This window comes from Trichechus manatus, unplaced genomic scaffold, assembly GCF_000243295.1.
Source record: "Trichechus manatus latirostris isolate Lorelei unplaced genomic scaffold, TriManLat1.0 scaffold00042, whole genome shotgun sequence".
In the NCBI taxonomy this organism is placed as follows: Eukaryota; Metazoa; Chordata; class Mammalia; order Sirenia; family Trichechidae; genus Trichechus; species Trichechus manatus.
In genome coordinates this window covers 1,167,527-1,190,292 of record NW_004443978.1, presented here as the reverse complement: position 1 = coordinate 1,190,292, position 22,766 = coordinate 1,167,527, and the positions used below count along the sequence as shown (strand labels likewise).

General features: G+C 41.0%; 1 protein-coding gene across 1 annotated transcript in view; it reads right to left on the bottom strand.

Moving 5' to 3' along the window:
* Nucleotides 1-8,856: 8,856 nt before the first annotated feature.
* The window catches only part of ACSS1 (acyl-CoA synthetase short chain family member 1), a 137,996-nt gene continuing 124,086 nt past the window's right edge, over nt 8,857-22,766 (bottom strand). Inside the window, exon 15 of the mRNA XM_023731381.1 lies at nt 8,857-8,947. The gene's annotated coding sequence lies outside the window, so the exon portion shown is untranslated. The remainder of the gene's footprint in view (nt 8,948-22,766) is intronic.

Here is a 22,766-nt window from a genome sequence, read left to right as displayed (position 1 = left end):
CATATTTGGCTGTAAGCTGAAATTTCAGCCTTAGTAAAAAGACACACATTAGAATGGGTAATGGGTTCCTAACACTGAACTTACTAATTTGGCTTACAAGCTTTCCCAGACTCAAGGCTGGGAAGGCCTCTGAAGCAAATAAACTAATGGCCCTCCAGCTGCAACAATTGCAGTCTCCTGGCCAAAAGAAAAATGTCAGAACTTCCAGTGGAACCAAGGCTGGTATTTGTCACTATCGAAAAAAGCCTGGTGTCTTAGGCTGGGTTCTCTAGAGAAACAAAACCAGCAACGTGTATAAATATATACAGAGAGATTTATATCATGGAAATCATTCACACAGTTGTAGAGACTGCAAAGTGGGTCAGGCAGGAGGCTTCTCCTGATTCACATAGCTACTGGGACTGGCAAACTCAAAATCGGCAAGTCAGACAGCAGGACTTCTGCTAACAGGATGTGAGGACCAATAAATCCCAAGATCAGCAGCCAAGACCGCAGGTAAGCTGCTACCTCAAGTCCCAAGAATCAGAGGTCAGAAGAACAGGATCCAGCTACAGGATCCAGACCAAGCAAAAGCCCTGAAGCCTTTCTTTAAAGTCTCCTTATATTGGATTCAGGCCATACGCACAAGGAAACTCCTTTTCAACTGATTGGCTACTCACAGCAGATTCCATCCTGAAGGTGATCACATTATATCAAATTCCATCATGGAAGTGATCACATCATCATACAACTGCCAAACTACATCTTAACTGTCAAACCACTGAGAATCATGGCCCAGTCAAGTTGACACGCTAGCTTAAAGATCACAGTCCACCCCTTGTCAACTTGGCACTTCTCCTTAAACCATACATAAGTTCTGAGTAAAGACAATCATAAAGTCATTCCTGCGCCTAACATGATACAACGAACACACGTACAACTGAGTACACGCTATCCCTGTTTACAGCTTATATTTTGTAAGTGAAGAAAACAAAAATTTTTGATGCACACATACAAAGCAGAAATACTGGTAACAATTACAGTCCTCATTTCCACAACTAGTCACATGGTCATAACTGGTATTTAGAACTTCTTCCACCACCTGTTCGGTATTCCCTTCATCTTCCAAAAACACCTCAGCTGGTCGTGGTTCTTTGCCTGGTGGGGTGACCCAACACATCATTCCTGATGGGTCTGGGCCATTAGTAGTCGTATCGGATTGGGTTGCTGTAGTTTTCCATTGACTTCAATCACAGGGCATGGTAGTACTCTCTTAGCCCTAATGAATCTCCTGCATTCCAGACATTCTCTCCCTTACCTTCATTATGTAATATCAATCCAATTTCCTCTTGGTAATCAGGATCAATCACATCAGCCAATATGGTAACTTCCTTCTTTGCCTGTTGATCCAAAGGCATAAGGAGCCCTAAGTGGCCAGGTGGCAGTTTTTACTTCCAGTTGAATGAAATCAGTAATGTGTTTCCAGTTGGAGCATTCCTCCTTTCAGGTCCTCTAGACCTGCAGAGCTTAAAGTCACGGGGAAAGGAAGCAAAAATTTTGTGAGTGGGTCACTAGGAGTAATAGTGAGTGGTGCTACTCCTATTTCTGCCCTTTGATCCTGGACCCATGAATCTTGTCTGTGGAAGAAAGATGACCATACACTGGACACTGGTTTAGAGCATATAGAGCCTCCTGGAGAACATTGTTGCAAACCTGCAAGGTATTGCCACCTAGCTGACGCCATAATTGTGCCTTTAGAAGGCCATTCCATCATTGTATCAAGCCAGCTGCTTCAGGATGATGGGGAACATGGTAAGACCAGTGAATTCCATGAGCACAGGCCCATTGCCACACTTCATTTGTGTGAAGTGTGTCCCTTGATCGAAGATGATACTATGTAGGATACCACAATTGTGGATAAAGCTTTCTTTAAGTCCACGGATGGTAGTTTTGGCAGAAGCATTGCATCAGGGAAGGCAAATCCATAGCCGAAGTGTCTATTCCATTAAGAACAAAATGCTGCCCTTTCCATGATGGAAGTAGTCCAATATAATAAACTTGCCACCAGATTGCTGGCTGATCATCTTGAGGGATGGTGCCATATCGGGGACTCAGTGTTGCGACTCAGTGTTAGTCTCTGCTGCTGGCAGATTGGGCACTCAGCAGTGGCTGTGGCCAAGTAGGCCTCGGAGAATGGAAGTCCGTGTTGCTGAGCCCATGCATAACCTCCATCCCTGCTAGCATGCCACTTTGTTCATGAGCCCATTGAGCAATGACAGGAGTAGCTAGGGAAAGAGGATGACTGGTTTTCACATAATGCGTCACCTTATCCATTCGATTAGTAAAATCTTCCTCTGCTGAGGTCACCCTTTGGTGCGTATTCACATGAAACACAAATATCTTCACTTTGGCCCATCCTGAGAGGCCTATCCACATCCTTCTTCCATTAAATCCTTGTCTCCAATTTTCCAATCATGTTCCTTCCAAGTCCCTGACCATTCAGCCAAACCATTGGCCACAGCTCATGAATCAGTATACAATCACACATCTGGCCATTTCTCCTTCCAAGCAAAGTGAACAGCCAGGAGCACTGCTCAAAGTTCTTCCCATTGGGAGGATTCCCCTTCACCACTGTCCTTCAAGGAGGTCCCAGAAATGGGCTGTAGTGCTTCCACTGTCCACTTTCAAGTGGTTCTTGCATATTGCACAGAACCATCTGTAAACCAGGTGTGAGTTTTCTCTTCTTCAGTCAACTGATCATAAGGAACTCCCCATGAAAGCATTGGTGCAGATGGAAAGATGGAAGGAAATGTGACAGCAATGGAGACCATGGACATTTGGGCCACATCCTCATGCAACTTACTTGTGCCTTCAGGTCCTGCTAGAGCCTGATCTCATATATACCACTTCCATTTAATGATGGAGTTCTGCTGTGCCTGCTCAACTTCATGACTCTGTGGGTCAGATAACACCCAGTTCATGATGGGCACCTCAGGCCACATGGTGACTTGGAGGCTCACGTTTAAGTGTTCAGGCTCTAAGGCCCAGTAACAAGCCAAAAGCTGTTTCTCAAAAGGGGAGTAGTTATCTGCAAACAATGGCAGCGCATTGCTCCAAAATCCTAAGGGTCTGTGCTGTGATTCACCAATAGGTGCCTGCTAAAGTCTCCAACAGCATCTCTGTCTGCCACTGACACTTCAAGTACCATTGGATCAGCCAGGTCATATGGCCAAAGTGGCAGAGCTGCTTGCACAGCAGCTTGAACCTGTTGCAGAGCCTTCTCTGGTTCTGGGTCCCACTCAAAACAAGGAAATTTTTGAGTCACTTGATAAAGAGGCTGGAATAGCACTCCCAAATGAGGAATATGTTGTCTCCAAAATTCAAAGCGGCCCACTAGGCATTGCGCCTCCTTTTTAGTTGTGTGAGGGGCCAGATGCAATAACTTACCCTTTACTTTAGAAGGAATGTCTCCACATGCCCCACACCATTGGACTCCTAGATATTTCACTGAGGTGGAAGGTGTCTGAACTTTTTTCAGATTGCTTTCCCACCCTCACAAAAAAAAACTTGGTGCTGTCGAGTCAATTCTGACTCATAGGGACCCTATAGGATGGAGTAGAGCTGCTGCATATGGTTTCCAAGGAGTGCCCGGTGGATTTGAATTGCCGACCTTTTTGTTACCAGCCATATCTCTTAACCACTACACCACCAGGGTTTCCTTCCCACCGTTAGACACACAAATGTTTTACCAATAAGTTCAGAGTCATTGACACTTCCTTACTAGGGCCAATCAGCATAATTTCATCAATATAATTGACTCATGTGATGCCTTGTAGAAGGGAAAGGTGATCAAGGTCCCTGGGGACTAAATTATGGCATATGGCTGGAAAGTTGATTGTGTATTGCTGGCCTTGTCAGCTGAAGGCAAGCTGTTTCTGGTGGTCCTTCAAAACATCTATGGAGAAAAAGGCATTAGCTAGATCAATAGCTGCACACCAATTACCAGGAGACAGGAGATGTATTAATTTGTTCAAGCAATGAAACCACATGTAGAACAGCAGCTGCAATTGCAGTCACCACTTGCTTAAGTTTTTGATAGTCCACTGTCATTCTTCAAGACACATCTGTTTTTTCACAGACCAAACAGGCAAGTTGAATGAGGATATGTTGGGAATCACCACCGCATCCTTCAATCCTTGAAGGTGGTAATAATCTCTGCAATCCCTCCAGGAAAGTGGTATTGCTTTTGGTTTACTATTTTCCTAGGTAAGGGCCGTTGAAAAGGCTTCCATTTGCCTTTTCCTACCATAATGGCCCTCACTCCACTTGTCAGAGCTCCAAATGGGGGTTCTGCCAGATGCTGAGTATATCTCTTCCAATTATGCATTCTGGAACTGGGGAAATCACAACAGGATGGGGATGGGTTTGGGGACCCACTGGACCTACTGTGATATGGATATGAGCTAAGACTCCATTAATAACCTGACCTCCATATGCCCTCACTCTGACCGGTGGGCCACAGTGACGTTTTGGGTCTCCTGGAATTAGTGTCAGTTCAGAGCCAGTACCCAGTAATCCCTGAAAAGCCTGATTATTTCCTTTTCCCCAATGAACAGTGACTCTAGTGAAAGACTGTAGACCCCTTTGAGGAAGTCTGGGAGAAAGATTAACAGTACAAATTTTTGGTAGTGTAGTGGGGTCCTTCCTCAAGGGGACCTGGCCTCCCCTTCATTCTAAGGGTTGTGAGTCTGTAAACTCTCTGAAGTCTGGGAACTGATTGAGGGGCTGTGACTTTCTATTTTGGTGATTCAAGTTCGACTGCTGTTCACTTGACCTAGAATTCTTCCAATTGTATAGATCAAGTAAATATTTGGCAGATTTCCTATCTATTTCACTCCTAGGGATACCATGACTAAGTAGCCAATGCCATAAGTCCATACGAGTCAGATTATTCTGAATATTGCTTTGACTTTGCTGTCCATTACAGTAAACACACCCACCTTGTCTCTGACAATTAAGTGCTGCCACTTGTCCTCTACTAACACAGGGTCCAATTAGCCACGTGTAGTTAGGCATCTTAATTCAGTTAGGGCAGTTCCCACTGTCAAATCTTACATAATATAGAAATCACAGCAGCCTTCAAGGATGCTGGGGCTCCCTTCACAAATTTGTTCCTCACCATTGTGGTAAAAATTGTGTCCTCTGGGCACTCCATGTGTGGGTCTATGGGTCTAACCTAATAAATCCACTCTAGCATGGAAATTTTCCTAAGCTTTGGGATACCTTCTTCTACAGTAAACCAAGGCAGATCTAGTACTTCAATTTGATTTAGTGTAGGCCACCACGTAATCCATGCTTCAGCAATTCAACCAAATAAACTATTAAATCCTTTCCTAATCTCTCAAAACATTGGATGAAGAATCTGGGCATAGTAGGCCCATATCAATAAGCTCAGACTGATCCATTTTTATATTCCTTGCACCATTGTCCCACACCATTAAAAGCCATTCCCACACATATTCCCCAGGTTTCTGTTTGTACATATTAGAAAAGTCAAGCAGTTCTTTTGGAGTGTAGTGCACCTCCTCCTGGGTCACACTTTGTACTTCACCTTTTGAGGCTCACTGGGACTTCAGTCTAGTTATAGATCTAGAAGCCAAAATGGGTGGTGAGGATGTTTTCTGAGTACATTCAGCAATGTCTTGTAAGGCATCTGCCTCAGGTGATGCCCCAGGCAGTGATTTAGACAAAGGCTCTTCAGGCACAGCTGGGCTAATCTCACTAGATGGGAGTGGAGGGGCTAATGGTTTTACTGGTGAGAGTAGTTCAGCAGAAAAAGATAAGAGTAATCTCTTCAGACTAGAGTGAGAGGACTGGTTCTGTTGGCAGGAGAGAGTCGACGGAATTGATGGGTTCAGTGTCCCCAGCTTCCTGATTATCTGCCTGTCTTAGTTATCTAGAGCTGCTGTAACAGAACTAACACAAGTGGATGGCTTTAACAAACAGAAATTTATTCTCTCACAGTCTAGGAGGCTACAAGTCCAAATTCAGGGTGTCAGCTCCAGGGGAATGCTTTCTTTCTCTGTTGGCTCTAGGGGAAGGTCCTTGTCATCAATCGTCTCCTGGTCCAGGAGTGTCTCAGCACAGGGACCCCGGATCTAAAGGATACACTATGCTCCTGGTGCTTTTCTTGGTGGTATGAGGTCCCTCGATCCCGTGTCTCTGCTCGTTTCTTTCTTTTATATCTCAAAAGAGATTGGCTTAAGACACAACTTTTGTAGATTGTGTCCTGCCTCATTAACATAACTGCTGGTAATTCGGTCGCATTAACATCATAGAGATAGGATTTACCACACATAGGAAAATCACATCAGATGACAAGAAATCACACAATACTGGGAATCATGGTCTAGCCAAGCTGACACATATTTTGGGGGGGCACAATTCAATCAATGACACTCAAGAAGAAGAAAGTTGTTAGAAAAGATGTATGGGTGTATTTAGTTATAGTTCAGATAGTTCATCATCTCATGATTAAGACTTGAGACCCCACCACCACTCTATAATTAGCCATTTTATTTTTAATGCCATATGGATAATGGCTTCAAAGAAGGGAAAGGCCTAGGAGAGAGACTAGAGGGCCAAACTGATGGCTGCAGAGATAAAACCAAGAAATGGTCAGTAAGGGAGAGAGCATCAGAACCTATCAAACAACAGTTGCTTAACTGAGTTTGGAAAGTAAATAAAAAAGTATAGGAATCATAGTTGAATGGAAATGGTGTGGGCTCCAAAGTGTCTGCACTGCATATCTGTATCTGAAATCCTCCTTAAGGGCACAGTTAGATTTAACCTCTGAAAATGAAGGATTTGCTTTTTTTATAGATTCAGTGCTCACTTTTCAGGTCCCCCCTTCTGTGAAGGCTTAGCAGACAGGGGTGTCAGTGGGCTGGCAGTCCCAGAGAACCCTCCTCCTAGCCCAGCCTGTGACGTCCACACTCTCATGTCACCAACTGGGACATCAGCATAGAGCAAAGTGTCCAAGGAGCCAGGAGATGCCCCAGAAAACTCAGTCAAGCCATGACAAGGAGAAATGCAATGGGAAGAAACAGACTCTGGTCCCAACCTCAGGTCTTACTGTCTGGCCCATCTCTGGTATCAACGTTGATCCTCAGTGAAATGGGAAGTTAGATTAGGTAAATTTGTGTGCTGCATTGTGTTGTGAAGAATTAACTTTACCCAAAGAGAGTTCTGGCCTTTTTCCTGAAATTTCCTCAGTGATTGGAGTAGCTCTGCTTTTCATGGTGGGACCCTGGAACCACACTTAATAATTTATGATAATGAGGTGATTCATGGTGGGCCCCTCCATAGTCTATGCTACCAAGATGACTCAACATGGGGGCTGGCCACACTGGAAAGACCAACCATATGATTAGAGTGTTAGGACTTTGAGATACAAGATGCCAGCCAGACCTCCAGGGAGGGGGTGGAGCTGGAGATTGAATTCAATCGTACGGCCAATGCTTCAATCAATTATGCCTGCATAATAAATGACTCCTAACATCAAGGCTCCGGTGAGCTTCCCTGATTGAAAATAATATTCTTTGTATTGTCACACATCAGTGTGCCAGAAGAGTGATGTGCCGTTAACTCCATGGGGAGAGGATAATGGAAGGTTCATGTTTGGGACCCTCCCAAACCTTGCCCTACATGTATCTCCCTTCGACTGGTTCTGATTTGTATTGTTTTGCTATAATAAATCTGTAATTGAAAATATAGCACTTTACTGAGTTCTGTGAGTCAATCTAATGAATTATTGAACCTGACAAGGTAGTGGGAACCCCCAAATTTTTAACCAGTTGGTCAGAAGTGAGGGTGGCCTGGGGATCTCTCAGCTTGCAGCTAGTGTCTGAAGTGAGGGCAGTCTTGTGGAGGTCTGTGCCCCTAACGTCGGAAGTTTGGCACAACTCTGGGTAGTTGGTGTCAGAAGTCGTTTTCATATGTATTTTAACTTTATTTTTGAAAAAGAAATAAATGCAGACTGTTCAAGCATAAAATTACAAAAGGATATTCAGTGACAAGTCTCCCTCCCACCCCACTTTTACTTCCCTTCCCTGGAGGCACCCAGCTTGTGTATGCTCCCGAGATAGCTCATGCATTTACTCACAAGTTCACCACTCTGTACAAATGGTGGCTCCCACACTCACTTCTCTGTACCTCGCATCTTTTGTTCCACAATACATCTTGGAGGTTGTTCCATATCAGTATGTTAAGTGCTATCTTGTTTTGTTTCCTTTAAACTGCTGATTCTTCCAGTCTGCCAATGTATTATAATTTTAAATAGCTCTTCAGGGACTCTGCCAGCTCTGATAATCAAAATTATCCATTCAGAGCTGCCTTCCAGCCTGCCCTAAGTGGGCTGAGGATAGGCACCCCTGTCATACAGGAAGCCTCATATTTCCTTCCCAGAGGTGATAGGGCAGGTGCAAACCCTCACATAAATGAGACCACTGCTGGCATCAGACCTAGGACAGTCATTCCTCAGCCAGATACTATCTCGGCAGCTAAACCAGGCCTGGAAAGGCTTTGTTTCTAAGGCTGTACTAACACAGGAGGGGTGGAGGCTTCCTTTACCAAGTGTGGGACACCCAGAGAGCTGACCTCATAAAGCACTCACACATATCCAGGAAAATGTCGACTGGAAAGGATGGCCCCACCTTTCCCCACAGCCACTCTGGCCTCATGCCAAGATAATGTTCCCACCTGGCTGCTTCATCCCTTAGAAAAGACAGAATTAGGTCCTGAAAATGAAGCAGTCCGCATCCTCACCTGAACCCCTTTTCCAGCTGCAGATTAACACTAGGATTGACCTACGTACCTGTCCTGGCTGCATCAGTGCCAAAGCGGAGGTTCAGCAGACCACAGTGGTGCCAGGTGACCCTTCTTTATCCAGACACTCCATCTCCTCATCCTAGAAGGCAAGTCAAAAGGACAGAGATTGAGTGAACAGAGGGCTGGCAAGAGAGGTGAGCGGGTAGACAAACAGCAGAGGTGGAAATTGATTAAGCCAACATCAAATAGAGGTACCATGTTTTTATGCAAATAATGCACACCTTCTACTTTTGCTTGCCAACCAAGCCCTCCCTCCTACTAGGTATTTTCAAGGTATTCTCCTAAATGCCACTTTGCCAATTTGTTTTATGTGTTGCTGTAAAAAAAATTGGTATAGAGTACACATTATTGGCCTAAAAATACAGAAAATGAGGGTGGATATTGGAATCATGGAGTCCAGGAATAAAGACAATGATTGAGAGAATGGAGGATTTAAACACTGCTAACGTAGTTAGGTGTCTGTGAGGGGAGGGTGGTGGACAGCATGCCCCAGATAAGAAAAATAATGGAATGGAAAGAATATTCTGAACGAAAAGAAAAACAGCATATTACCTAAAATTACCCCAAAGCCTAATGGTTTGAAACAACAACAGTCATTTATTGTCTCTCACAGTTTCTGCGGGTCAGGATTCACGAGCAGCTTGGCTGGGTGGTTCTGATTCAGGGCCTCTCATGAGGCTGTAGTCAGATGTCAGCATGGGCTGCCATCATCCAAAGTCTCAACTATGGCCAGAGGATCTGCTTCCAAGGTGGCTCCCTTACATGGTTCAGTTGGTGCCAGCTATTGGTGGGAGGCCTCAGTGCCTCTCTACCTAGGCTTCTCCAAGGGCTGCTCAAGTGTCCTCATGGCATGGTGCTGGCTGCCCCCAGAGCAAGCAACCCAACAGAGCAAGATGAAAGCTGCAATGCCTTTATGACCTAGTCATCGTCACATTCACATATTCTGTTAGTCACAGAAGACAGCCCCGATTCAGTGTAGGAAGGGGCTGCACAAAGGTATGAATAACAGGAGTCAAGGATTGTTGGCAACCATCTTGGAAACTGGAGACCATAGACCAAGAGAGACAAGATATTCCACGGGAACACGAAATTGTTAGCAGCCACGCCAAGCTCGTGGTAGAAGATAATGAGGATGAAGAATTAGAAAGGAAAAAATAAAAAGCCAACCTTCCTGTACTCCCACTGGACTCAAATCTTGTTTTTCTCACCTTCCTTGTCATTTAAAATTCTTAAAATAATTACTTAAATTATTTTAAATAACATCCATAATGCATACATATTTTCTCAGTATAAGAAAGTCTAAAAATACAGGTGAAGAGAAAAGTCTTCCTTAACCAAACCACCTTGAATGCCAGCCTCCTCCCCAGGGTTAACCACTGTTTTCACATTGATGTAATATCCCAGAATTTTCCTTTACTTTACATTTCATATGTGTGTGTAGGTATGAAATGGATTTTATTTCAAGGTAAATGTAATTTCATTTTGTATTTTTTAACATAAATTATATCATACAGTGTATCATTGTTCTTCAAACTATTTTTACACTTATCAATATGTCTTGGACATCATTCCATGTTTATGTATATAATTCTGCCTCATTCTTTTTTTTAAATCTATTTTACTTCTTGTTGCTGTTGTTGAGAATGTACACAGCAGAATATATACAAATTCAACAATTGAATTGTGCAATTCAGTGACATTGATTACATTTTTCAAGTTATGCAACCATTCTCACCCTCCTTTTCATAAGTCTTCCACCCTCATTAACATAAACTCACTGTCCCTAAGTTTCCTACCTAATCCTTGGAGTTGCTGTTGTCAATTAGATTCCATAAAGATAGATCTTAAAAGAGCACAATGCTCAAGGTAGACATTCTTTACTAATTAAGCTAAACTAACTGTTTGGTTTGACTTTTATTGTTTGATTTAAAGAAGACTTAAGGGGCATAAAATGGTAGTAGTAGCATCAGAACCTGTTTAACTTCAGGGGGAATAATGACCAGGATCACCCTAAAGCTGATTCTCATGAGGTGGAGGTCAAACATACCTCCACTCTCCAAACTTTTTGCCAATTCTGACACCATCCCTCCCTCCCTTGGCACTCTCTACTTCTTTTCTGGGTTCAATAATCTGTTGCAATGGCCACACAAAACTCACAAACCATGCTTACAGTTAAGTGGTTTATTAAGAAAGCAGCAGGGTACAACTCAGGATCGGGATCAACAGGTTACAACTCAGGATCAGGTTCAGGAAGCATGCAGGCAAAGTCTGGAAGGCTGCCCCAAGAGGAGAGTACATCCTTCCTTTCTTCAGTGCAAGACAGCTCTCTCAGCTTCTCTTGGCCTTGCAAGCAAGCAGGCCCTTTCTTCCGGGCAGGCTCACTCTCAGCTGTGTAGGCCTCCTTGTAATTCCTTCAGGACAGGTCTATTCTGGACCCTCAAGACAGGCCTCCTCTCGGCTCCCTCAGGACAGGCTCTTCCCTGCCTCCTAAGAACATGCCTCTGGGCCCTATTGTCTGTCACCACTGACTCTGCTGCAGGGCCCCTTGCAGGGCTGTCAATATCTTCGGTGTTACAGCCTTGACTTGTGTTACAACTCTTTTAGGAGATTCTATGCCTCTTCTCTCTTTGCTTCTTCTCTCCTCTTCTCCTTTCCTTCTTTCTTCTGCACCTCTCTTTCTGTCTGCAACCCTCTGTGGGGTTGGCTGCATACATAAGCGAACTCCTGGTCAATTTCAAGGCATGTCCCCCCGACGAGGCCCACGAACTTACCAATCCCCTCTTGGTAGGCCACAGACACTCTATTTGCATAGCAGGCTATAGTCACTTCATTTGCATAAGTATACTGACTAATTCTTGCAAGGTATGTAAAATAGGCCAAACACAGGGCAGGCTGCAGGCCAGGGCCAGACAAAAATTATCAAACCACAAGTTGTTTACAGCTTACCCAGGAAATGTCAATCAACCTGGGCAAAAGAAACAAGCCCTCTGCAGTAGAAAACTAGGGCAAAGGTAATTCCTCAGGTTTTAGGGGAAAGATCCCTCAAACTGTTTTTACAAAAAAACCAAGGTAAAAGTCCTCATAAAGGAACTCATTTCACCACAAGGGGCTATGTTTGGTTTAAAGTTTAAGTTTTAAAGACTATCTCAGGGTAATAGTTTCAGGGGTTCATCCAAGCCTCTGTGGCTCCAGAAAATCTGAATTCCATGAGAATTTGAAATTCCATTCTGCATTTTCCCCCTTTTGATCAGGATTCTTCTATAGAACCTTTGATCAAAACATTCAGTAATAGTAGCCGGGCACCATCCGGTTCTTCTGGTCTCGTGGCAAAGAGGTAGTTGTTCATGGAGGCAATGCTTTGTTCTTTTTTATTTTTCTAAATTTTACTTATTTTGTTGTTGTTGAGAATACACACAGTAAAACATACACCAATTCAACAGTTTCTACATGTACAATTCATTGGCATTTATTATATCCTTTGAGTTGTGCAACCATTCTCACGCTCCTTTTCTGAGTTGTTCCTCCCTCATTAACATAAACTCACTGCCCCCTAAGGTTTCTATCTAACCTTTCAAGTTGCTGTTGTTAAAATTGATCCCATAGATACTTCTTAAAAGAACATAATGCTTATGGCAGAAATTTTATACTAGTTAAGCTAAATTATTCTTTGGTTTTAAGATGACTTCAGAGGATATTTTTTATTTAAAGTTTAAAGGTTTTCTCAAAGCAACAGTTTCAGGGGTTCATCCACCCTCCATGGCTCCAGAAAATCTAGAGTCCATGAGAATCTGAAACTATGTTCTACATTTTCCCCCATATAATCAAGATTCTTCTATGGAATCTTTGATCAAAGTGTTCAGTAATGGTAGCTGGGAACTATCCAGTTTTTCTGGTCTCATGGCAAAGGAAGCAGTTGTTCATGGAGGCAATTAGCCACAAATTCCATTTCCTTCTCCTATTCTTGACTCCTTCTTCCTCTGTTGCTCCAGGTGAATAGAGATAATTTGTTGTGCCTTGGATGGCTGCTTGCAAATTTTAAGACCACAGGCACTATGCAACTAACTAGTATATAGAACAGAAGCACTAAACATGTTATTAGGTCGATTAACTGGGATGTCTCATTAAACCATGACCTTAAACCTCCAAATCAAGGAATCAAATCCCATGAGGTGTTAGGATGTACATAAGCAGCCTTAGCAGCTACTCTTTTTTTTTTAAATACATCTATTATGGATTCAATTGTGTCCCCCCAAAATGTGTATCAACTTGGCTATTCCATGATTCCCAGTATTGTGTGATTGTCCACCTTTTTGTAATCTGATGTGATTATCCTAACCTCTATGATGTTAATGAAGCAGGATTTAGGTAGTTATGTTAATGAGGCAGGACTCAAGCTACAGGATTAGGTTGTATCTTGAGTCAGTCTCTTTTGAGATATGAAAGAGAGAATCAAGAGGGACTTCATGCCACCAAGAAAGAAGCTTTGTGTGCAGAGCGTGTCATTTGGACCTGGGATCCTTGTGCCAAGAAGCTCCTAGACCAGAGGAAGATTGATGACAAAGACCTTCTCCTAGAGTGGAGAGAGAAAGCCTGCCCCTGGAGTTGGCACCCTGAATTTGGCCTTTTAGCCTCCTAGACAGTGATAGAATAAATTTCTGTTTGTTAAAGTCAACCACCTGTGGTATTTCTGTTATAGCAGCACTAGATAACTAAGATAATATCTATCACACAACTTCTGCAATTTAACTTTTTACAGTTGTATAACTTATTGAAAGCAATTACAATAATCAACTGTGCAACTCTACCCTTAATCAATGCAATTTTTTCATTCCATCAACCCCCCTTTTTTCCCCCATCCCACCCCTGGTAACCACTAATAAAGTTTGATCTCTATATATTTACCTTTTCTTGTCTTTTTATATAAGCGAGGTCATACAATATTTGTCCGTTTGTGACTGACTTATTTCACTCAGTATAACATCTTACAGCTCCACCCATATTGTAGCATGTATCAAGATTTCATTTCTCCTACTGACTGAGTAATAGTCCATTGTATGTATGTACCACACTTTGTTTACCCATTCATCTGTTGATAGGCATTTACATTGTTTCTACCTTTTGGTTATTGTGAATAGTGCTGCAGTGAACATTGGTGTACAAGTCTCTTTTTGATTACCTGCCTTCAAGTCTTTTGAGTATATACCTAGGAGTGGAATTGCTGGGTCATATGGTAGTTTTATGAGGAACCACCACACTGTTTTCTACAATGGCTGTACCATTTTTCATTCCAACCAGCAATGGATAGGTTCCAATTTCTCCACATCCTCGCCAACATTTGTTATTTATTTATTTAAAATTTTAGCCATACTAGTGGGAGTGAAAGGATATCCCATTGTGGTTTTGATTTGCATCTCTCTGATGGCTAATGACGTTGAGCATTGTTTCATGTGTTTGGTGGCCATTTGAATTTCCTTTTTCGTAAAATTTCTATTCAATTCCTTTGCCCTTTTTATGATTGGGTTGTCTTTTTGTTGTTGAGTTGTCCAAGTTTTATACATATTCTTATTGGATATATGGTTTCCAAAGACATTCTCTCATTTGGTAGCTTGTTTTTTCTTTTTTTTGGTGAAGTCTTTTGATGAACAAAAGTTTTTAATTTTTAGAGGTCTTTATTATTTATTTTGTCATTTGCTGTTTGTGCTTTTGTTATTATATTTGATAATCCGTTGTTAAAATCTAGCCCTGAAAGCACTATCCTTGCATTTTCTAAAGATTTATGGTTTTAGTTTGCACATTTAGGACCTTAATCCATTTTTAATTGGTTTATGTGTATGGTGTGAGGCATGGGTTGTGTTTCTTTTTCCACATGTGGAAATCCATTTTTCCTAGCACCATTTACTGTAGGGACTTTTCTTTCCCCATCGAATGGACTTAACACCTTGTCAAAAATCAGTTGACCATATATGTGTGGGTTTCTTTCTAGACTCTCAATTCTACTCCATTGTTCTATTGTCTTATTGTTATACCAGTACCAGGCTGTTTTGATTACTGTAGCTATATAGTACGTTTTAAAATCAGGAAGTGCGAGAATTCCTCATTCTTTTTAATTGCTGCATGGCATTCCCTAGTATGGAATTACAGTAGTATGTAACCATACCTTTCATGAAGGAGATTTAGGTTATATCTCAAAAGTGATTCAGTCTAAATCTGATCTCACATTGCTACCTTGTAAACTGAAATTTGGCATGCAGCAATAACCAGAGTTTATCAACAAAGTCGGTTCATGAGGATTTAAATTTTTTTTCTGCTCTCCTAAATCTCCCACAGCTAACCACAGACTAAGACTGGATCTGAATAGTGAATTGGACTGAGGAAATATAAAATGAAAATCAGTAGATAAAAGAGTCATACAATCGCCATAGTCACAGAACAAAGATGGCTCAGTTTTGAGTGACTTAGGACGCACATAATAATGTTTTGCTCTTACTCTTCAGTTTTGTGTTGAGAAGGTAATTGTAGGGTGGGGTGATGTAGGAGAACTACTAGCCATCAGGAGAAAGAAATATGAAGACTATGGCTCTTCTTCAATGAAAGGCAAACTACTTGACACACTGGGACTTTGAAACTGCCTTATCTATACTTACACAAGCTGCTCATACAAAATGGAAAATTACTGTGGGGCAGCCCTCAGGCTTTTTGAGTTACTGAGAAGATGATTATCTAAGACTGTGGTGGGACCAGAGCCTTGGTGTCACGGTGGTTAAGAACTACAGCTGCTAACCAAAAGGTTGGCAGTTTAAATGCACCAGCCTCTCCTTGGAAACCCTATGGGGCAGTTCTACTCTGCCCTATAGTGTCACTATGAATTGGAATCGACTCAACGGCAATGGGTTTGGTTTTTTTGTTTTTTGTTTTTTGGTGGTGGGATTAGGGAGAATGCCGCTAGGGAAGACTTGGATGCAGAACTGGAGGACAGGGCCCACATCTATTTCAGCTCATCGTTATGTTCCCAGTGACTAGCACAGGAAACATTGGCAAGAAATAGAAGCCGAGTGAGTAGATGCTCTAACTACCCTTGTATTGCTCTATAAATTCCTGCTGCCGCATGCCTAAGGTTCAGTTTTTTTAGTGGGAGACTCAGCATTGGGACGTGCGTTCTTAGAACTTCCAAAGCCACTGCTACTTCTACCTTCTATTTGAAATCCACACCACAGTGGCACAGTTGCATAATCCCTCTGCAAAGCAAATGAGATTTTTATCCTCATGGGATCTCAAGTAAAGAAGACTCCGCAGCATCCACTAGTAAATACTTCAAGTCTTTCTCAACCCCCTGGGTTGGAAATTCTTTGCGTCTGATCTTGTTTCTGCCACCTGATCTGTCCATGTTAGAGATGATGACGTGAAGGCTTGGCCAAAGATAGGAAACTCCAAGAATGAATTGCAGAGAAAGCAATTGCTTTGTCATTTTATTTCTTCCCGCCCACCAGTACCTAATAAATAGTTATTTTGCTGAAGAATGAGCATGATGATTGTCAGATCTGTCAGCAAATACTTATTGAATGTGTCCTTCCCCAGCCTGCTCCCGGGGGGGTAACAGCAAAATGCAAAAGATGGCCTCTGCCTCAAAGACAGCACTGCTACAAAGTCAAAAACAACAACACAACACAAAACAGCATACAGTTCCATTCTGATTAGTAGGAAATATGCTAAGGAGCCACAGTTATACTTTTAAAGTAAATTGTTTTTGAAGTATTACACTCATATAAAGAGTGCACAACTCATAAGTATATAAGCCATTGGATTGTTACAAAATGTTTACAACCAGATCAAGAAATAGAAAATTACCAGGGCCCTAGATGCACTTCCCTCCACCGAAGGATAACCACTACCCTGATGTCTAACACCACCAATGAGTTTTGTCAGTTTTTGAACATTATATATCTGCAATCATACAGTTGTTATTGTTAGGTGACACCGAGTCAGTTCTGACTCACAGTGACCCTACAGGACAAGGTAGAACTGTCCTGTAGGGTTTCCAAGGAGTGGCTGGTGGATTTGAACTGCCGACCTTTTGGTTAGCAGCCAAGCTCTTAACTCCATAGTTACACCACGAAGGCTCCCACTCATACACCATGTACTCCTTTCTCCTGACTTTTTCCACTCAATATTATGTTTGTGAGATTCATCCATGTTCTTGTGGGTAGTTGTACTTCATTTATTGCCATTGCCGTGTAGTGCTTTATAATCCATTTATCCATTCTACAGATGATGGATATTTGAGTTCTCTCCAGCTTGGAGCTGTTACAAATTGTGCTGCCATGGAGTGTTTGGTGAACATATGCCTACATTTCTGTTGTATAACTCCCTACAAGAGAAGTCTGGGGTCATCGGGTTATGGAGCATGCATATGGCCAGCTTTCGTGGATACTGCCAAATAGTAGCCCAAAGTGGTTGTCTCATAGTTCTATTTAACGATCTTTTTTATTTTTACACATTTAAATAAAATTATCCCTGGGCAGAAAGACATAAATCTATTGAGCACCTAATATATCCTAGCCATGTTCACAGACAGTATCTGACAAGGCGGTGCTAGAGTCATATCTCACCACAGGATGGGAGTCCCAAGGCCTTGAGTAAAGATAAAAAAAAATCATATAGTCAAAATTGCCCTTGACTATCCCTTGGGAAGCTATTATGTGGAAGACAGATGCACCACATCTTTCAATAAATCCAACCATGAAGAAGACCATACGTCTAAGAATATTAGAATACATTCAGCATATTTTATATATCTGAGCATGTTAGAATCACATTCAGCAATAACAAGCTTTGGCATGAGAGGTGAGAATAGCCAAGGGAAAGTGGTGTTTCTTTGATGACCACTCCTGTTTAAATTGGTGTTTCTAATTGTTTCTACCTCTCTCTGTCTCTTTCTGCCTCTCTCTCTCTGCAAGCCTGAGTTGTATTTACAAAAGTTAAATGGTCATATAGCACAAATCCATTTTTTCATCCTCTTTTTAAAGATGATACATCTACGGCTCAGAGAGTCTAAATAACTTGCCCAAGGAAACACGGAATTCAAACACATGACACTTTAAAGGGCATGATCTTTCAGCCACGCTACCTCTTTTACAATACTTGCCAGCTCATATTAAAAACAATGTGAAGAGACTCTCCTAGTACCAGGAAGTCCCTTATATGTGAGAAAATCCTTAGGCACCATAAGAATTTAGTGAGATTTGCATTGAAATTCCTTGATGTTTCAGTTCTCATAAAATTATGTTCTCACCCATAAGGCTTTAATGTCTTTAAATTCATCCCTAGTAATATGAAAGGACATTTAAAATACTATGGCTTGGGTCAGGTGCACCTTAGTCCTCTAAGTGACATCTTTGCTTTTTAACACTCTAAAGAGGTTTTTTGCAGCAGATTTGCCCAATGCAATGTGTCATTTGGTTTCTTTTTTTGAATTGTGCTTTAGGTGAAAGTTTACAAAGAAAATTAGTCTCCCATTCAGTAGTTTGTACGTAAACTTTTTCATGATCTTGGTTGCATTCCCCACAATGTGTCAAGCACTCTCCCCATTTTCACCCTGGTTTCCTCATTTTCTTTCACCCTGATTATCTACCCCTTCCTGCCTTCTCATCTTATAATTGATTGTTCTAAGGAGTACATTCCTCTCAGGTGTTATTGTTTATCTTATGTGCTTGTCTATTGTTTGGCTGGGAGGTATTCTCTGGGAATGGCTTCATTACCAGGTCAGTCTCGGGAGTTACTCCAGTCTCTGTCAGATGAACAAGCCTGGTCTTTTTTGTGACTTTGATTTTTTGTTCTACAATTTTCTCCCACTCTGTTCAGGACCCTCTATTGTGATCCTAGTCAGATCAGTTGGTAGTTGTAGCCGGGAACCATTTAGTTCCTCTGGTCTCAGGGTTGTATACGCTGTGGTTCATGTGGTCCATTAGTCCTTTGGACTAATTGCTCCCTTGAGCCTTTGGTCTCCTTCACTCTCCTTCCCTCTGGATGGGAAGAGACCTATAGTTGTATCTTAGATGGCTGCTCGAAAGTTTTAAACACCCCAGAGTAGGATGCAGAACATTGACTTTATATACTATGTTGTGCCGGTTGACGTAGATGTGCCCCGAGTCTACGGTCCTTTGTCTTCTAGCCGAGGAACTTCATCTTGCGAGGTGTTTGGTTCTAAGAGGTTTCCCTGACTTTACCCTTTGTGTGTTCTATATGAGCCACACCTACCATCATGTATGTAGGAATAATCTACCACCAAACCTGTAGTTGCTAGTGGGTGTGTTTCCTTACATCCTCCCACATTTCTTGGCATATCTACCTACCTATTTGTTGATTAGTAAATTATTGTTTGTTATTACTATTGCTACAGGATTGTCTAAGCTATGGTAGTTAACTTAGTTGCCCTTTATTCTTACGTTCCTTTCCATGTCCTCTCTTGCCTTGGTCATGTTGTACTGACTTCCCCCATATAATGTATCGCCTTTTCCTTCACCAATATTAAATCGTGTCTTCTATCTAATTGGTGATCTTCCTTCCCCCTCCCCTCCCCGTAACCATCAAAGAATTTTTTTTTTTTTCTTTTTTTCCTGCATATAAACCTTCTGTTGTTACTTTACAGTGGTGGTCTTATACAATACTTGCCTTTTTGCGATTGACTTATTTCATTCAGCATAATGTCCAAATTCATTCATGTTGTGCGATGTTACACAGATTCGTCATTACTCTTTATCATTGCCATAGTATTCCATTGTGGGTATGTACCACAGTTTTCTAATCTGTTCATCTGTTGATGGGCACTTAGGTTGTTTCCATCTTTTTGCTATTGTGAATAATGCTGCAATGAACGTGGGTGTGCATATGTCTATTCATGTCATGTCTCTTAATTCTTTAGGGTACATACCTAGGAGTGGGATTGCCAGATCATATAGTATTTATATTTCAAGTTTTTGAGGAAGCTGCATACCATTTTCCAAAGTTGTTGTACCATTTTACATTCCCACGAGAAGGGTGTAAGAGTTACAATCTCCCTGCAACCTTGTCAACATTTGTTATTTTCTATTTTCTGATTAGAGCCAGTAATGTCAGAGTGAGATGGTATCTCACTGTAGTTTTGATTTGCATCTCTCTAATAGCTAATGACTGTGAGCACGTCTTCATTCATACTTGTTGGCCACCTGAATGTCTTCTTTGGTGAAGTTTCTGTTCGTATCCTTTGCCCATTTTTTAATTGGATTGTTTTCTTTTTACTGTTTACATTTTAAAGTTTTCTATACATTTTATAGACTAGTCCCTTGTCAGATATGTTGTAGCCAAAAATTTTTTCCCAGTCTGTAGGTTCTCTTTTTATTCTTTTTGATGAAGTCTTTTGATGAGCATGTGTTTAATTTTTAGGAGCTCCCAGTTATCTAGCTTATCTTTTGGTGTTTGTGCATTGTTAATTATGGTTTGTATTGAATTTATGCCATCTACTATGGCCCTAGCGTTGTCCCTATTTTTTAATCCAATATCTTTGTGGTTTTAAGTTTTATATTTAGTTCTTTGATTGATTTTAAGTTAGTTTTTGTGTATGGTGTGAAGGATGTGTCCTCTTTCATTTTTTTATAGCTGGACATTCAGTTTTGCCAGCACCATTTATTAAAAAGACTCTCTTTTCCCCCATTTTGTGGATTTGGTCCTTTGTCAAATATCAGCTTACCGTATGTTGATGGATTTATGCCTGGGTTCTAGATTCTGTTCCATTAGTCTGTATGTCTGTTGTTGTATCAGTGCCAAGATGTTTTGACTACCGTGGCTGTATAGAATACTCAGAGATGAGGTAGTGTGAGGTCTCCTACTTTTTTCTTCTTCAATATTGCTTTACTTATTTGGGTCCTCTTTCCTTTCCATATAAAGTTGGTGATTAGCTTTTCCAGGCTGGTAAAGAATGTTGCTGAAATTCGGGTTGGGATTGCATTATATCTGTAGATAGCTTTGGGTAGTATTGACATTTTCACAAGGTTGAGTCTACCTATCCATGAGCATGGTATGTTTTTCCATTTATGTAGGTCTTTTTGGTTTCCTGCAGTAGTGTTTTGTAGTTTTCTTTGTATAGGTCTTTTATGTCCCTAGTTAAATTTATTCCTAAGTATTTTATCTTACGGGGGCGCTATTATAAATGGCATTGTTTTCCTGATTTCCTTTTCAAAGTTCTCTTTGTTGTTGTATAGGAATCCAACTGTTTTTTGTATGGTGATCTTGTATCCTGATACTTTGTTATTAATTCCAGTAGCTGTCTGTGGAATTGTTGGGATTTTCTATGTATAGGATCATATGATCTGCAAATAAGGATAGTTTTACTTCTTCCTTACCAATTTGTATGTCCTTTATTTCCTTTTCTTGCCTTATTGCTTTAGCTAGGACTTTCAGTACAATGTTGAATAAGAGTGGTGATAAAGGGCATCCTTGTCTGGTTCCTGTTATCAAGGTGAATGCTTTCAGTCTATGTCCATTGAGAATAAAGTTGGCTGTTGGTTTTGGATAAATGTCCTTTATTATGTTGAGGAATTTCCCTTCTATTTAACAGGAGTTTTCACCAGGAATAGGTGTTGGACTTTATCAAATGCCTTTTCTGCATTGAGATGATTATGGGATTCTTTTCTTTTATTTATGTAGTGGATTATGTTGATTGATTTTCTAATGTTGAACCATTCTTGCATACCTGGGATGAATCCCACTTGGTTATGATGTATTATTTTTTGATATGCTGTTGAATTCTACTGGCTAGAATTTTGTTGAGAATTTTTGCATCTACATTCATGGTGGATATTGGTCTGTAATTTTCTTTTTTTGTGGAGTCTTTTCCTAGCTTTGGTATCAGGATTATGCTGGCTTCATAGAATGAATTCAGGAGTATTCCTTCCTTTTCTATGCTCTGAATTAGTTTGAGTAGTATTGATGTCAGCTCTTCTCTGAATGTTTGGTAGAATTCTCCAGTGAAGCCATCTGGCCAGGGCTTTTTTTGGTTAAGGGTTTTCTTTATTACCTCTGCAATCTCTTTTTTTGTTACGAGTCTGTTCATATTTTCTGTTTCAGTTTGTGTTAGTTTAGGTAGGTAGTGTGTTTATAGAAATTTGTCCATTTCCTATAGGTTTTCAAATTTGTTGGAGTACAATTTTTCATAGTATTCTGTTATGATCCTTTTTATTTCAGTTGGTTCCCTTGTAATGTCACCTATCTCCTTTCTTATTTGAGTTATTGGCGTCTTCTCCTGGTTTTCTTTTGTCAGTTGGGACAGCAGTTTGTTGCTTTTGTTGATCTTTCAAAGAACCAACTTCCAGTCTTGTTGATTATTTCTATTGTTTTTCTGTTCTACTTCTTTTATTTCTGCTCTAGTCTTTATTATTTCCTTTCTTCTGGTGACCGTGGGCTTCTTTTGTTGCTCTCTTTGTACTTTTTTGAGTTCTAGGGTTAATGTTTTGATTTTGTCCTTTCCTTCTTTTCTGATGTATGCGTCTATAAACTGTCCTCTGAGCATTGCTTTTGCTGTGTCACAAAGGTTTTGGTAAGACGTGTTTTTGTTCTTATTTGATTATAGGAATTTTTAAATTTTCATCTTTGATTTCTTCTATTACCCATTGGTTTTTAAGTAAGCGTTATTCAGTTTCTATGCATTTTATTTTTTCCCTTGCTCTTCCTGTTATTATTTGCAATTTTTATAGTGTTGTAATCAGAGAAAATACTTTGTATTATTTCAATGTTTTGGATTTTGTAAAATAGGCCAAACACAGGGCAGGCTGAAGGCCAGGGCCAGACAAAAATTATCAAACCACAAGTTGTTTACAGCTTACCCAGGAAATGTCAACCAAACTGGGCAAAAGAAACAAGCCCTCTGC